Below are 17364 nucleotides of genomic sequence, written 5' to 3' on the forward strand. Positions count from 1 at the left end.
CCCATCACCAAAGCATGTCCAGTACAGAGACTCACCCAGGCCCCAAAATCACTAATCACACAAGGATCAAGCCAATAATGCAAGCACAGGAGTAGAGTGTCACTCACCCATTGCACACAATGGCACACACAGATACAATAACTATGCATTTACACCCCAACATGACCCCTACCCAACGTCACCGGACAGGAGGTGCCAGACATATCCAGTCCCCTCACAGAAGAGGCCCACAGTGACGACAGCAGCTCTGCATGCCTGGATCAAGATGACCAGCCCGGCCCATCTGGGACCTCAGGACAGTCGGTTCCCCTGCCACTGTCACAAAAAACCACTGAACCTCCCCCCTCAGGAAACACCACCACAGCACCCACCCAGCGGGCCCATCCCTCTGTGACCAGGACACGTCAATCAGGAGTGTGTCCACCACTACAGGGACCCCAGGCAAACCCACCAACCCAAGACAATCAGGGACCTGGAGTCAGTGGCAGTGGGCACACGGTTCAGGGGACAGAGGCACAGGATAACAGGGAAGCTGTGCGACAGGGGGAGGACAGGCCCAGGGAACCCACTCTCCACGAGGCACTCTCCAACATCATGGGAGCATACCACCATTCCCATAAGACTATGGGCACGGTACTGGCCAAGTTTCAGGAGACCCAGCGGCTGCAGGAGGAACACTACCTGGGTATCAGGGAGGACTGGAAGTCCATTAACAACACCCTGGTCACCATTGCAGTGGTGCTGGCAGACATGGCCAACACCAAGAGGGACACAATGGTACACCACCGGGCCCCTGACACTAGCCTGAACGATGAACAGCCCTCCGCCGGTGCTAGTGAATAGGAGGTCCCGCCACAGGACCAACAGGCCACCAGCACCCCACACCCTACAGAAGGAGAACCACCCCGCAAACGGTCCCTGCGATCCAGGAACAAGACAGAGAACATTGCCAGGACCTCCGCCAGGAAATAAGACTCTCCTGATTGTCACCCTTCTGTCCCACTATGTTACCCTGTCCACCTTGAAGTGCCATTACTCCACTTCCTATGCCCCCTTGGACAATGCACCTGTGATGCCAATAGACTGTACTCCACCATGGACATTCCTCCACCATCACCCCAGCCCAATGCACAGTCCACTCCACTTATTAGCACAGAAATCACAAATCAATCTGGAGTCAGTCTGTACGTTCACAAATGTGTAATTGCAACCTATCTGAAAAATAGCAAGGTCAATGTTCATTTCCACATACCAATGTTAGACAGTTGTTGGGCAGCAGTAAACATAGCAGAAGGCAGAAAGTGGTACCCAGATCTGTAAAATGGAAAGCCAAAGTGAACTGTCAGGGTCCATGCACAGAGGTAAAAAGGCAGAATCATGCAATGTCGTACAGTAGTATGATATGAGAGGAGCAGTGCCAGTCTCTTACCTGTGTCTCACTGGAAGTATTGCATGAGGATGTTGTTTCAGTTGCCTATATCTTCTTCTTCTGCCTCCTCTTCTTCACTGTCCACAGGCTCCACAGCTGCCGCAAGACCAACATCAGGCCCGCCCTCCTGCAGCAAAGGCACCTGGCGTCGCAAAGCCAGGTTGTGCTACATACAGCATGCCACAATTATCTGGCACACCTTTTTCGGTGAGTAGTATAGGGAGTCACCGGAACCTGGCCTTCAGGAGGTCAAAAGTACACTCAATTATCCTCCTAGTTCGCCCATGTGCCTCATTGTAGCGTTCCTCTGCTCTTGTCCTGGGATTCCTCACTGGGGTCAGTAGCCATAACAGGTTGGGGTAACCAGAGTCATCTGCAAATATCGAGGGACAACTGTGAGACATACACCAACCCTTAGGGACTCTACCATACCCAGACACCTGTGTAAACTGTGTTGGGACCTTGGGCTTACCTACTAGCCACACACGGTGCCTCTGGAGTTGCCCCATCACATAAGGGATGCTGCTATTCCTCAAAATGTAAGCGTCATGCACAGAGCCAGGATACTTGGCATTCACATGGGAGATGCACTGGTCTGCCAAACACACCATCTGCACATTCATCAAATGGTAGCTCTTCCGGTTTCTCTACACCTGTTCACTCCTGCGGGGGGACAAATGCCACATGTGTACCATCAATTGCACCAAGGATGTTGGGGATATGTCCCAGGGCATAGAAGTCACCTTTCACTGTGGGCAAATCCTCCACCTGGGGGAAAACGATGTAGCTGCGCATTTATTTCAGCAGGGCAGACAACACTCTGGACAACACGTTAGAGAAGCCATGGCCACTGTTGCTTGAAAGGACCCACTGGCCAGGAAATGGAGTACTGACAGGACCTGCACTAGAGGGGGGATTCCTGTGGGATGCCGGATGGCTGACATCAGGTCTGGCTCCAACTGGGCACACAGTTAATTGATTGTGGCACGATCAAGTCTGTAGGTGATAATGATGTGTCTGTCTTCCATTGTCGACAGGTCCACCAGGGTTCTGTATACCGGAGGATGATGCCATTTCATCATCTGCCCCTGGTGAGAAGAGGGTCATACACCACATAGGTTTCACAAGGGTGTTTAGAAAAAATGTGATGTAATCGGTGTTTTGCGCTGTATGTCCGTATTCCTGCCCAAAAGTGCTGTGACGCAGTTAGGTTCCCTGCCATGTGGCCCCCTGAAATTGGCAGTTGCCTGACCTGTAAGGAGGGACAAGGGGAAATGAGGTAACTGTGCTGGCTTTGTGCAGCGTCGCGGTAGGCGGACGAAGACCGTGGCACAATTCAGCATTGGTTATCATTGGGCCCTATGGGTTCCAGGAGCCAATGAGGATGTACGCCAGCAGTGACGGTATGCACCACCGCAGATGCGACCGCCATTTTCTATCTGTTCACTCAATTGATACCTGACCTTCAACAGGAGAGGACCTACACTGCAAGTGCTGCTGTGACCTGAGTCTGGAAGCGACAATGGCTACAGTGTCTGGGGGAAGGGCCCCTGCCTTCACAGCGGAGGAGTTGGAAAAACTGGTGGATGGGGTCCTCCCCCAGTACACGCTACTCTACGGTCCACCAGACAAACAGGTGCGTACACTGTGGGACATGAATGTATGGAGTGGTGTCGATGGAAGATACAGGTGAGAGGTGGGCAGAGGCCAGCATCTGAGGATGGTCAGTGTATGTGGGCCAGGGTGGGAGGTTGTGGCCAATGAGTAAGATGAACCAGACGGGGGAGTAAAATCCATTCTTACTTTACTTATCCTCTAGGTCAGCACCCACCAGAAGAAGGGTATTTGGCGGGCCATCACCAAGGAAGTGCGGACCCTTGGGGTCTATCATAGACGGAGCACCCACTGCCACAAAAGATGGGAGGACCTGCGCTGCTGGACCAAGAAGGCGGCGGAGGCCCAGCTGGGGATGTCCTTCCAACATGGAAGGGGTGCCAGTCGCACCATGACCCCCCCTGATGTACCAGATCCTGGCGGTGGCATATCTAGAGTTGGATGGGCGCTTGAGGGCATCACAGCAGCCACAAGGGGGTGAGTACAGTCTCATGCAGATGACTCTGTGTGCTTATTGAGGTTTCTGGGTGTGGGAAGTGGGCTGTGGGTTCCGCAAGGCCAGGGCAAACGTGCCAGGGTAGATCCATTGTTAGGCAGGCTCAGTGCCAGTCCAACCCCAAAAGTGGTAGTGCCCTCTACACCTAGTCAGGCTCCTGTGGGTTCCAGGTGTGCATCAAATGGGTCTAGGCAGAGTCCCCCATGGGCATGCAATTTTCCCCTGAACTGTTAGTGCATGGCCTAGTGCATAGGGCTGCTCCCTGTGTGTTGTGTCCGCCAACAGTGGTGTTGTTGCAGGCATTGACCATGTGTCTCCTCTGTCTTCCCCCCCTTTTTGTTTTGTCACCCTGTCCTTGTGTGCATTAGCATCATCTGGCGGAGGAGCATTGGCACCCGAGCAGGAGGGACCTGCAACCCACATGGCCCAGGAGGGTGAATGTACGGAGTTTGAAGTCACCAGTGGGACGGAGGACGAGGAGAGTTCCATGACGGGGACAGGAGGAGACACCAGTGACAGCGACTCCTCCTCTGATGGGAGCTCCATTGCGGTGTCGGGCACCTCTGTGCCCACTGCAACAACAGGTACTGCCTCCACCCCCCCACCACCACCGCCCTCCCAGCAGCCCCTCATCGAGTTTCCCGTGCCCGCTCACCCAGCAGGGTGGGCATCTCCTTCGCCCCAGGCACCTCAGGCCCTGCCCCAGTCAGCCCTGCTGCCCTCAGTGAGGAGGCTATTGACCTCCTGAGATCCCTCACTGTTGGGCAATCAACCATTTTGAATACCATCCAGGGTGTCAAGAGGCATTTGCAGCAAACAAATGCATACCTGGAGGGCATTCATTCTGGCGTTGCAGTCCAACAGAGAGCATTTCAGGCTCTGGCCTCAGCACTGATGGCAGCCATGTGTGTCCAGCCTCCCCCCTGCCCCCTCAAACTTCTACTACCCAGACCCAATCCCCTGTACCTCAGCCGATCCCTAGCACACCATCAGACCAGTATGCACACTCATCAACACACAAGAGTGGACATGGCAAACATAAGCACCACACATCCCATAGTCACTCACACAAGCACCATCCCCATGCAGACACACCAACATCCACTGCCTCCACTGTGTCCCCCTCCTCCATGTCCGCCTCCTCCTTCCCAGTCTTGTCTCCACTCACACCTGCATGCACTACATCCTCAGCCACTACCTCCATCACTAGCACGCCCATCACCACACACCGCTCATGTGCAATCACCACCCCCACTACCATGCACACGTCCCCTGTGTCCTCTCCCAGTGTGTCTGTGAGCCCTCCTCCCAAAGTACACAAACGCCGGCACACACCCGCTCAACAGCCATCCACCTCACAACAGCCTCCAGCCCATGCACCCTCACCCAAACTCAGCAGACGTACAACTCCTACAACCACTACCTCTTCCTCCACTCCCAAACCCCCTCCATCTTCCCATCCCAGTGTGTCTAAAAAACTTTTCCTGGCTAACATTGACCTCTTCCCTACACCTCCCCCCGTCCTTCCCCTAGGGCCAGGATGTCCAGATCCCAGCCCAGCACCTCAGCCACGAAATCCTCGAGCACTGTGGTCCCTGCAAGTCCAGTAACATCGCGGACCGCACCCATCAGGGCTGCCAGTGTGCCACCTAGTGAGGCCAAGGCTAGTGAGGCCAAGTATCACCCTATTCCGCCACCTGCCGAGGTGAAGAAGGGGACAACATGCCGTAGGGAAAAGCCACACCAACCACCCAGCAAGGCCTCCTCCAAGACAAAAGAGGACAGTGCCAAGGTCCCAGCAGTGACTTTCAAGGTGGGGAAGGGACACAAGGCTAAAGGGAAGTCAGCTCCGGGCACGGAGCCTCCGGGTGAGGGACTGGTGACACCCCTTCTGCAAGACAGAACAGCAACCTGAACGGCGGTGGCCACCGCCACCTGCATCGCCACCTGCACCGCCACCTGCACGCCCACTTGTACCACCACCTGCACGCTCACCTGCACATCTGCTGCCTCTGCTACAGTCCCCAGCATCATCCACAGTGGGCAGCCATCTGAGGCTGCAGGAGACGTCCTGGTGTCTCCCTCCACAGGTGCTGACACATGCACCACCGCCAGCATCTCCGCCGCTGACACCGCCGCAACCACCGGCACCACCGCCACCTACCCGGCGACATGCTCAGACAGTGCCACCACAGCCGACATGAACATCATCCCAATGGGCAGTCGTCCGAGGCTGCAGGAGACGTCCTGGATCCTGCACAGAGTACATGAGGCACCACAACTAGCACTGGCAGTACCAGCAGTTGGCAGGCTATGTCGCCGCAGGGTGGAGTGTGCCTCTGCCTCCATGGAGTATCATGCTACCTTTTCCCAGGATATCTCGTGGCTCTGACACCCAGGTGCAGGAATGGGAACTGCCACACACGATGTGCAGCACTCTGGGCACCAGGCCCCCTCCAGACCCCGTGGAGAGATACATCCACTCACCCAGTCCTTGGAAGGGTGAAGCACTCTGGGCACTAAGCCCCCTCCAGAACCAGTGGAGAAAAGAATCCACTACCCCAGTCCTTGGCAGGATGAAGCACTCTGGGCACACAGCCCCCTCCAGAACCAGTGGGGAGATACATCCACTGGAGAGACTGTGGCCTTGCACTCCCCAGGACCAAGTAGTGGGCAAACCACTCACTTGAGAGACTGTGGCTTTGCAGTTCCCAAGACCAACTAGTGGGCAAACCACCCACTTGAGAGACTTGTGAGACTGTGGCTTTGCACTCCCCAAGACCTATCAGTGGGCAAACCACCCACTTGAGAGACTTGTGAGACTGGCTTTGCACTCCCCAGGACCAAACAGTGGGCAACCCACCCACTTGAGAGACTTGTGAAACTGTGGCTTTGCACTCCCCAGGAGTAAACAGTGGGCATGGAGCCCCCTCGTGGAGCAGTGGCGTCGTCCCATCATCCGGCTGAGGTGCCCCCCCTCCCCTTCCCCCTGAGGTGCCTGTTTTTTTTCTACATGATGCCCCTGCAGTGTTCTCTCCGTTTTGAGGCAAGTATCGTGTGGGCTTCGCCCATGCATTTTGGGACCACTGGTCCACGGACAATGAATGGAACACTATCCGGACTTGTGTAGTTGCTGTACATATTTGTATATAATGATCTGTTAGAGACCTGTTTCTCTAGCTAGATTTTCGATGATTGCACTCATTAAACTCATTTCATTTTGTCCTTGCGTTCTTCCAGAGGGTTACGGGGTATATATGTAATGTTGCTGCATGTATTTGTGTGTATGGTGTTTGGGGTGAAGGTTGGGGTGGGGGTGTTGCGTGTGTGTGTCACTCTCTTTTTCCTCCCCCGTCCCCTGTCTGCTAGGTGCAGTACTCACTGTGGTCGTTGCCACCGTCTTTGATGTTCCTGGTAGAAGAGGAGGTAAATCAACATTGGTAGCACCTGTAACTTGGGCTCCATGGCGTCCTGGTTCCTCGTTGGGTGTCGAGAGGTGAGTGGTTTCCCTTTTGTGTACTGTTTCTGCCGTGCTTTTGATGACGTTGGTACCGCCCCGGAAAAGCTGACGGATTGGTGCCTTGTAATACAGCGGGGGCACATTGTCTTCCGCCTGTCTGTTGGCGGTTACCGCCGCAGTGTTTTTTTCTACCACCGTTGCGGTCGGAGTGTTGAAGTGGCTGTATCTGTTGCTGGTTTCCACCATGGTCGTGATTCCCTTTTTTTTACCCCCGGCCTGTTGGCGGTATTACCGCCGCTTTAACACCGACCACCAGGGTTGTATTGAGGGCCTATGTGTCCATGTCATTATTATAAGTAGCAACGCCACGCTCGAGGTGGCCCTCCACTCCCACTGCTGACCTGCTCCAGGAGAGGTGGACTCACTTCCGCACCTCCAAATCCCATGTGAGACGAGGAGACTGCACTTCAGACGCCCCCGCTGCTGAGCAGCTCACCTCCTGACCCGCCTGCCGCCATGTGGTCCCGGAGAGAAAAGAGAAGACAGCTCTAAGAGGGGACGGCAACGACAACAGAACGTGCCCCAGGACTAGGGTGACCAGACATCCCGGATTTCCCTGGACAGTCCCGGTTTTTAAAGGACTGTCCCTGTGTCTCAACGCTTCTCTTAATTTTAAATTTTTTTCCCGGTTTTAGGGACAAAGGTCAGATTATTAAATAAATGTCCTGGCTTTTGGGACAAAAGTCAGACCATCTAGGGAAGGATAAGTTAAAGAGGCCTACAAAGTATGAAATAATTAAAGTAATTTCTCTGTTACTGTCAGGCAACACAGTCCCCTGTCTGCTCCCAGCAGAGAGATGGAGTGGGGAGCAGAGTGAGGTGGGTGGTGGCAGGTTGGGGGTACAGGGTGGGAGATCAAGCCATAGCTAATTTTATATGTATAGTCTTGTAAAAATATGTGTGTGTGAGTGTATACAACATTTTGGGGTTTTAGGCAATGGGACCTTATTGGACTGTCGGCACTCAGAGATCTCATGTCGGGAAACACGCTCAAATCATTTACCGATCTACCAGTGACTTTGTCGCAGCCATTTTTATAGTAGTCTGCAACCTAGGCATGTCCTTACATCCTATATCTCCAATCTCGAGGATCTCCCAAACTGCAGCCCGCTGGAAGCTTACATTCCCCAAGAAGCACCAGTTGATCATAAACTTTCATGCATAAATAAATCCCTAGCAATTGATACCATTGACTCCTATAATCACCTGCGGGAATCTTAGGAACAGAACCTAGGATCACTTACGGATGATAATTGGAGGGAGGCATTGGAATTCCCAGAAGAAGCCACCATCACTGCCTAGTTTCACGTCATTTACGTTGGTCTATTTTATCCGGGATAAGCTGTGGAGGGTGGACGTTGTCGCCTCACCTCTCTGCCTGCATTGTTCTTCTCAGTGGGAGGATTTATTTATTTATATCAGGCAGTGTAGCGGTCTCAGTGCATTCTGGACAGGGATTGTGGGTTGCATAGGGGCTGTCCTGGGTTGGAACCGCACTAGGGACTCCTCAGTCTTGCACTACTCCAAAGTGCAGACAATGTGGACAGTGACAGGTACAAAAAAGCCCTGTTGTGAAGTGGTAGTAGCTAAGTGTGATATTGCCCAAATATGGAAGGATACAGAAGGCCCACCTTTGGGGTGGGGGGGGGGGGTGGAAGTTGGGAATGTATTGTTGCATGAGTTTAGAATGGCCCATCTGCAGCTCCAGGGGTTGGCCCTACAAACATGGTAGAATCTATAGGGATTGGGCACGCTACCATGAAATTCAGTTAGAGCCCTATTCAGGGGGAAAACCTGGTTAACAGACAGTACAGTGAGGTGGTGTCATCCAACCCAGCTCTACCGAGGAGACATAAAAGTTTACTATGGGGCAGATGCCTTTGTATGTACTAAGGTGGAATGGGAAGGATATCTGCTAATCATTTTGACCATGACTGTTTGTTTGTTTGTTGTCACCAAAATAAAAATGCAAATAATTAAAGGATTTTAATATTTCACTAAAACCCACACACTATAGCTCTAACCCTATTAATCTGTGCAGTGTAGGGGGACACAGCAGGGACTTACCGGGCTACTGATCAGAGCGTGCACATCAATGAAATGGTGGATTTATGATGAAATCACAACTCCAATTAATATACATACACACGTTTCTCACTCAATCAGTCAGGATTTATAGAGCACTGCTAATCACCCACACATTATCCAGGCGCTGAGAACACAGCTGCTAAGGGGTTTGGTTGAAGAGCCAGGTCTTGAGTGCTTTCCTGAATTCCATAAGAGAGGATGAGGTCCGTAAGTGAACGGAGGGGTCGTTTCAGTAGTTCGCCGCAAGATGGGAGAAGGAGCGTCCTCCACTGTTGCTTCAGCAGATGTAGGGCATGTGTGCAAGGGAAAGGAGAGCGCAGGTGTCGAGGGTTGGTGGAAGTTCAGGCAGTGGTTGATGTATGCTGGTCCTTGATTGTGAAGGGCCTTGTAAGTGTGGATCAGCATCTTGAATTGACATTTATCTAGAATGGAGAGCCAGTGAAGCTTCTTGAGGTGGGGGTGGTGTAGGTCCATTTGGGGAGCTCAAGGATGAGTCTGGCCTCTGAATTTTGGAGTCTCTTCAGGAGGTGTGTGGTAATTCCTATGCTGAGTGCATTGCCGTAGTCCAGCCTGCTAGTGACTAGGGCTTGAGTGATGGTTCGTCTGGTGTTGATGGAGAACTATTTGAAGATCATATGCAGAATGCAAAGAGTAAGGAGGCAGGCAGGAGAGACTATGCTGATCTGGTTTTTCATGGTGAGCTTGCTGTCCAGGATGGTGCCAAGGCTGTGTGAGTGGTGTGTTCAAGAGGGTGCTGGTCCTAATTCAGAAGGCCACCAGTAGGTTTTCATGGGGAGGTGTTGTTCCCTAAGATAAGTCTGTGTTGAGTTTTAGGCAGTTGTTTTTCATTCGGTCGACAATGCCCGTCATGCAGCTATGGAAGTAACCCTCGTGGTGGAGGAGTATTTTGATAGTGAGAGGATGAGCTGGATGTTGGTGCGTAGAATATTATGTTCATTCCATGGGATCTGACGATGTTGGCCAAGAAGGTCATGTAGATGTTGAACAGAGTAGGGCTGAGAGAGGAGCGTTGAGGGGTGCTGCAGATGAAGTTCTTGGGTTTTGAGGTGAAAAGAGGTAGGCAAATTCTCTGGGTTCTACTGTGAGGTAGGAGGTGATCTATATGAGGGTGTTTGTTTAGATGTCGATGTGATGAAGCCTCTTGATAAGTGTGTGCTGGTATATAGTGTGATTGCTGCTGAGAGGTTGAGGATGATCAGGGCTGCCATTTCTCCCCATTCAAGGAGGGTTCTGATGTAATCACTTGCAGCAATCAGGGTGGTTTCTGTTCTGTGGTTGGTGCGAAATCCAGATTGGGAGGGGTCCACAAGATTGTTGATCTCCAGGTGTTCTGTGAGTTGGTGGGTGATGGCCTTTTCGTGGACTTTGGTGGGATGGTGGGAAAGGGTAGCAGCAAGATGGGATGGTAGTGAGTTCACTGAGGGTGGTGGAAGTTTCTTAAGAAGGGGTTTTACTTCTGCATATTTTCATACTTCGGAGAAGGTGGCCATGGTTTAGATGAGTTGATTTGAAAATGGCAGTCAGTTCAATGTTGATTGTCTTGCTCCCGAGGTTGAAAATGTGTTGGGGACAGTGGTCCGTGGGTGCTTCTGAATGGACAGAGTTCATGATGGCTGTGGTGTTTTCCATTGTGAGCGGTGACCAGGTGATCAGACATCGCATCAGGTTTGCATCCGTGGGAGCAAGAAGCCTGAGGGTGTTGGCAGCGGTGGGTTGGGGTTTGAATTTTTTGTAGATGGTGGAGATCTTGTGGAAGAAGTAGGAGGGCACACGGGCTGCCATCCCCACATCGCGACTTCAGCTGGAATCCCTATGTGATGCGCCATAAAGGAAGGCTATTGCCACACACATTCAATACTACTTTGCAGAGAATGGTGGTGCAGGTAGCTCAAAAGACCTAGAGTAGGATGCTGTGAAAGTTACCATGAGAGGGCACTGCATTACCACGACTTGGGGAGTGAAGAAGCCCCTTGAACAAACTATCACTGCCTTGGAAATATGCATACGTGCCCTGGAAGTTGAGGTGATGACTTAGCACACTGCCAGGCCACACTAGGCCGGCCTGCATCACGAACACCACGAGCCAGTTGGCTGCTTATGTGATCTCAATTATGAGGCACACCTTGCTCGTCAGCATGCGGAGGGCAACAAGCCGGGACAGATGCTGCCGTGGTTGTTACGGTCAGAAAACCAGAGGACACTAATAGGGGTTGTAAGAACAGATGAGGGACAAGTGGTCAATACTCAAACAGATATATACAAAGTATTTCCCACGTATCACAAATGTTTGTATTTCTCCACCACAGAACCCTCCCCGACACAGATTAGGGACTACCTGCGGGAGCTGAACCTGCCTCACCTGCCCCTCTACAACGGTTTGAACCGGAACAACCCCTCCAGATGGAAGAGATTCAGTCAGCCACAAAGCAAATGGCCCGTGGTAAGACCCCAGGTACAGATTGTTTCCCAGTGGAGTTCTATGCAACCTTCAGGACCACACTAGGCCCCAGGCTGCTGGACATTTACAGAGAGGCACAACATTGATCATAAAATTTCAAGCAAAGTCCTCGCAAATCTGTTAGTACCCATGCTGGAAATGCTAGTTCATCCTGACCAATGTGGTTATACCACAGAGAGTGATGTGCTATAACACACGCCACCCCTGCCACATTTTGGGAGTGGTGACTGACAAGGCAGATCTTCTGTTTGCAGTTGCACTAGATTTTGAAAAAGCATTTGACACATTGGGACGGTCATACTTACTTGCCGTATTGAAAGCTTTGGGGATCGGCCCGAGTTCCTCGCTTGGATCAAACTACTCTACACAGAGCCACGAGCCCAGGTGCACACCGGACAATATACCTCCCACTCTTTTGCTATAGGTAGGGTCACCGTCAAGGTTACTCTCTTTCACCTGTCCTTTTGCTCTCACAATGGAGCCCCTGGCAGCCACATTGAGATTGAAAAGCCCGGCCTGGGGTATACAAATAGTGACGGACTGGCAAACAGTCACCCTGTAAGCAGACAATGCTAACTCTTTGTCGGATGTCTGTACACTGCTAGAGTGGTTTGGGGACCTATCTAACCTCAGGGTTAATTGAGGGAAGCCCTGCGTCTTTCCCCTGCAACCGGCAGATCGAGAACGCAGGAACGGAATCCCACAGGTGTGCCTTCCCTGGAATTTCGAGACTTTCTGTTACCTCAGGGTGAACATCTACCATGCTGACAGGGACCTCCTAGACAGGAACCATGGCTGGGTACTAACCTCAATTAGTCAGTCTATGCGCTTTTGGAAGCAGCTACTTCTCTCACCCATGGGCCGAGCATCAATTGCGAAGATGTTGGTTCTCCCCAGGCTCCTTTATTCCTTCTCAGCACTGCCGGACCAACACGACAAGGGCATACTTTTGAGCTCTCAAAGGGATGGACTCCAACCTGATTTGGGGGCAGTCACGAAGTGAGTCTTGGTTCTTAAGCTGCAGTGTCCCATGCTCGAAGGTGAACTGGGAGTTCAGATCTGGATTTATAATTTACAGCTGCAATCACCCATGCGTTGGATAGTGGGAGATCAACTGGGTGAGGATAGACTGGTGAGGCCCGACATTGGAACCATAGACATATTGCAGTGGCTGCTTACTCTGGGGGGGACTGGGGCGTGGGTTAGGGAGGTTAGCTTGTGTGGCCAAGCAGGTTTGGAACAAATACATGCAACCCCACAGTGCAGGGGCTCCCTATGCCCCACAACTTCCCTTGTGGTGTATGCCAACCACCAGGACTCTATTTCGAGCCCATGACCCGGTGCTCTGGCGAGAAGCAGGGATACACCAAATAGGTGATCTCTTTGGGCAGGAGACCCTACTCTCATTCCAGGGCCTAGAGGAACTCGATGATCTCAGCTCTTGCCTATTCCTGGGGCACAATGCACTGGTGCAGGCGATTGGGGACACATGGGAGGAGAATCAAAGCAAACCGACAGTCCACTTGGGCCTCCAATGTCTCCCGACACATGGGTTGGGTCGCAAGGCAGTTTCCGTCTTATACACAGCACTGCAGGCAGGGTATCAGACATATTTACATCATGGTAAACATAGATGGGATGATTCCCTGGGGACGGAGTTGACTTTCATGCAGTAGGCCATGACAGCAGAGCAAGTGAAACACTTTTCTCGGAATGCGCGACTGAAGTTCTACAGTATAATTAGTTTCACCAGACATACCTTACTCCCCAACGCTTACATGTGATGTTTCCAAGTGCTTCTCAAGCTTTCCCGTGCTGCAGCCATGCTAACGCCACAGTTATACACGTGGTTTGGGAGTGGGCACATGGGCCTAATTGATGGACCACATATTGACTGTGGTAAGCATACAGCTGCAACCCAACCCGCTTCTTTGTCTTCTTGGGGTTACTAAGCGCGCTGAGCGGAATAAATTCTATCTCAAGTTAGTTGACCTTGCATTGGTCCTTTTCAAACACGTGCTCCCCATGGCCTGGAAGGCCCCACAGCCCCCAGTGACTGATTGCTGGCTGTGACTTACACATATGAGGTCCCTGGCAGAAGCAGATGATATGTTACAAGATCAGCGCCTAGGATGAGGGGAAGCTGAGGCCACACTTTGGGACACATACATTCTTAAATTGCACAATATGATTCACCCCCGGGCATTACTGCCTGCATCCTGTGACTGTGGGATGGTACTATGGTCACGACATGCTGGGTGTCAGAGGGTGAAGATGAGCCATACACAGGATGTCTTGATACACCTCGGAATGCCCAGCCTCACTGCACCCCGGGCCACCTATCACCTGAGCGTGACTGATACTTGCCTTACTACACCCTACGCTCTATGAGCAGCGTGATGCCCTGATCTCATGTTCGCCACACACCCGCAGTCCCAGCCAGGAGACTTTTTGTTCTGGTTCTTGTCCTGGATTGCTTGTAAGAATGGCATCATCCCTGTTGGCAGTTCGTATGACTGGAGAGCCCCCCCTTGTTGCACCGTAGAGCAGTATTCTCCCCCACCACACAGACAGTTCTCTCACGCTGATGTTATACTGCGTTTCTGTTTATTCGTCTCAGTTGCCGTGATGCCCTTGTGTGGGACGTGGTGGGTCAGGCGCAAAATCTGCACAAGCAACATGTTTGGCTGGCCTCAGATTTATGTATGGAAGTCTTTGTTTAAAATGCCAATAAAGAAATTTAAAGGCAAAACGGTGCAAGAGCAACACAAACCTTAAGCCAGATGTTTGAGGCAGAGCAAAGCCACTTTGGGTGGCTTTGAAGAGTTTAAAACATCAGGAGTAATGCAACACAGCACAAATCACTGCTTGCATTACTGAAGCATACCATGGGCATTGCATGGGTGTTCCCGTGCAACTCTCCTAGTTTTTTACGCATTTCCAGATTTACCAAACCTGGAATGTGCCAAAAAGATACACATCCTCAGGAGAGGCATACCAAGAAGAAATGTCTATTTCTCGTCATTCTTGCCTTCTTCTAAGTGCATTTTGCAGCACATTTAGAAGAAGGAAAAAGCCTCTCAGGACTGTTTTCGTGCAAGAAGGTGCCCTTTCCTGGGCAAAAACAATCCTGCCTACAACACAGGCTCCCTTGCATCATGGTGCAAGGATGATTGCATTGGCGACAGGCTGCAGAAACAGCGCCAGCACAAGGGAAAAGGACAAGAATGCCCTGCAATGGATAAACACGGTGCATTCCTGCCCTCTCCCTGTGAGGCAGGGCAGCACAGCAAGGTGAGTTGTGCTGCCCTGCATCACAAAAGTCATAAATATGCCTCTAAGTGTATTGTTAGTGGTTGCCCTTAAAACATCTACCATAGGAATTCATTAAATTACTTTACTTTCAGCCCGAGTGATTGGCCAAGCGATGAAGGGTAGGTGGCCAACCAAATCAGCCACTAAATCCTGATGTGAGCAATTGATGTAAATAAAAAATGATTGTAACCTGGTCTTCTCCTGGCATCTTTTCTAAAGAACACAAACCCATCTGCTTGAGCTGCCATCATGACTGAAGCCCATTCTTGCACTTTGTTTACATCTTTACCACCTGAGTTATGTAGTTTCCTCATTGATACACAAAGCTGAACATAGTCTTAATTGGAATATGTGTGAGTGTCTTTTTCAAAATTACATAATATGAAGTATTGCATTTAAAAAAAAGTATAACACTAAACTGCTGGAATGTGCTACTGTTTGAAACGTAGGGCCAGGTTTACAAGGCCCTAGTGCCTTTTTGCTCCACATTAGCGTCATTTTTTTTTACGCTACTGTTGCTCAATGAAGCAAAAACTCCACATTTACAAAGTGGCACAATGCATGTATTGTGCCACTTTGTAACCCCTAATGCCTCATTATGCCTGCGCCAGACATAATGTATGCAAGAGGGGGGGGGCATTTCGGCATTAGGAGGCCTGCAAAAATGGTGCAATGCAATCTACATGTTTTTATTGCGCCATTTTTAGCGTCATTTTTCACACTTGCTCAAAGCAGGCGTTAAAAGGATGCACATATTGAAGTCAATGGGCCTTCTTGCACTTTGCTGCACTACCGTCCACATTCTTGATGCTAGAGCAGCAAAGCACCACAATAGCATAAAAAATGTTTACACTATTGGCCTAATGTGCGTCATGGTGTGCCGTATTGTAAATACGGCACACCCACTGTGTCACTAGGTGGCGGTGGGGGAGGTGCAATAAATCTGGTGCATCTGTAGTGATGCACCAGATTCTTGTAAATCAGGGCCAGAGATTTGTGTTTTTCTGACACTAGAGTAATGTAGCATCTCCTGGGTGGGTGAACTGGAGAGAGTACTGTATAAGAAATTATTTACTTGGAGTTTTTAAAAATAATAATAATTAAAATGTACTGAACCTTAAGTGAGGCATGCCTTAGGCCTTGCTATTGGTGAAACGTCATGTTTATCTCCCTTCCCAAGCCTCTTTATGTAGAAGAGTACACAGACTAATTTTCAAACAGCGCCATGACTGAGCACTCTAGCTGGACCCAGAAGTCCAACCAAGACCTTTTGTTGGTTTATCGTCTCCCATTTTATTTGTACCTGAGTCCCCATTGTGATTAGGGCCTAAAGGAGTCACTGGGAAGGATGCAGATTCATTTCACAAATGCTATCTGAGTTCTAAAGAAGACCCTCTTACAGTCCCCTCTCCCCACCAGATACTCATAAGTACAAAGAACACAAAAAGAGAGTTTTGAGAATTGGTCTAGAGAGTGGCCACAAACCTCGGTCATCCCCTATCTAACTCACACCCACCACTCACACACTCGCTCAATGCCACACAGAAGAAAGTGGGGGAACAAACGTACACTTAAGAATGAGTTATCTAAAATGAGCCCCATCCTCAAGCATCAGTCCAAGGACTCACATATGGTACATCCCTCAAAGCTCCTCCTGTCCAATAGAGATGAACGGATGGATGCTTTCCATCTCCAAGTTCCTACTCCTCCCATTGATACAAAGAGGTGAGGGGCATTAGGCAAGGGAATATGGGGGATTCATCTTAAACTGATCTAAAAGACTCAGCTTCAGTGGCATCTCTAGAAGTGGATTTTAGGGGGCACCTAGGCCATCACACAGCCCACCATAGTTAGAACAGACAGTCTGACGTATTTTTTTTCTATCTGACACCAAGAAGAAAAACCTGGCAGTCTCAAACATTAAAAAAGAAAATTTACATCCACACGCTGGTGGAAAACTACTTGGGTGTAGGAAGCATTATTTTTTTTGTTTTTCAATAAAAAAATTCAATTTTGGGAGTTTGTTTTTGAAAAACAAAAATGTTTGGTGCGCGACCTCCTGAAAGATGACAGCCGCGCACCAGATTTGCAACTACCTAATAGCAGTCCTTATGAAGACACAGGTGATCTCTAGATATGGTGGACAGTAGTCCGTGAGGGTGGCAGATGTAATCTCCTCTGCCATCCTGACAAACGGCAGGCTCTGGGCCAGTGGTCTCCATACTTTTTTATGCCACGCCCCCTCTCCCCTCCCCCCCCCCCACACCGGTTGAACAATAAAAATCATTGGGCCCCCTCAGAATTTTTCACAATTATTTTATAAAGTTGGCAATGTTTAAATATGTCTAGATGTATTTAAACATTGCAGTTAAGTACTGTTACCTTTTTAAAAATGTAATAACATGTTTCTGCTTAAAACAAAC

General features: G+C 50.4%; 1 protein-coding gene across 6 annotated transcripts in view; it reads right to left on the reverse strand.

Annotated features, from left to right (window-relative positions):
• The window catches only part of PRKAG3 (protein kinase AMP-activated non-catalytic subunit gamma 3), a 313220-nt gene that overhangs the window by 28074 nt on the left and 267782 nt on the right, over window positions 1-17364 (reverse strand). The gene's annotated exons all lie outside the window — the stretch shown is intronic.

This window comes from Pleurodeles waltl, chromosome 3_2, assembly GCF_031143425.1.
Source record: "Pleurodeles waltl isolate 20211129_DDA chromosome 3_2, aPleWal1.hap1.20221129, whole genome shotgun sequence".
Lineage (NCBI taxonomy): Eukaryota > Metazoa > Chordata > Amphibia > Caudata > Salamandridae > Pleurodeles > Pleurodeles waltl.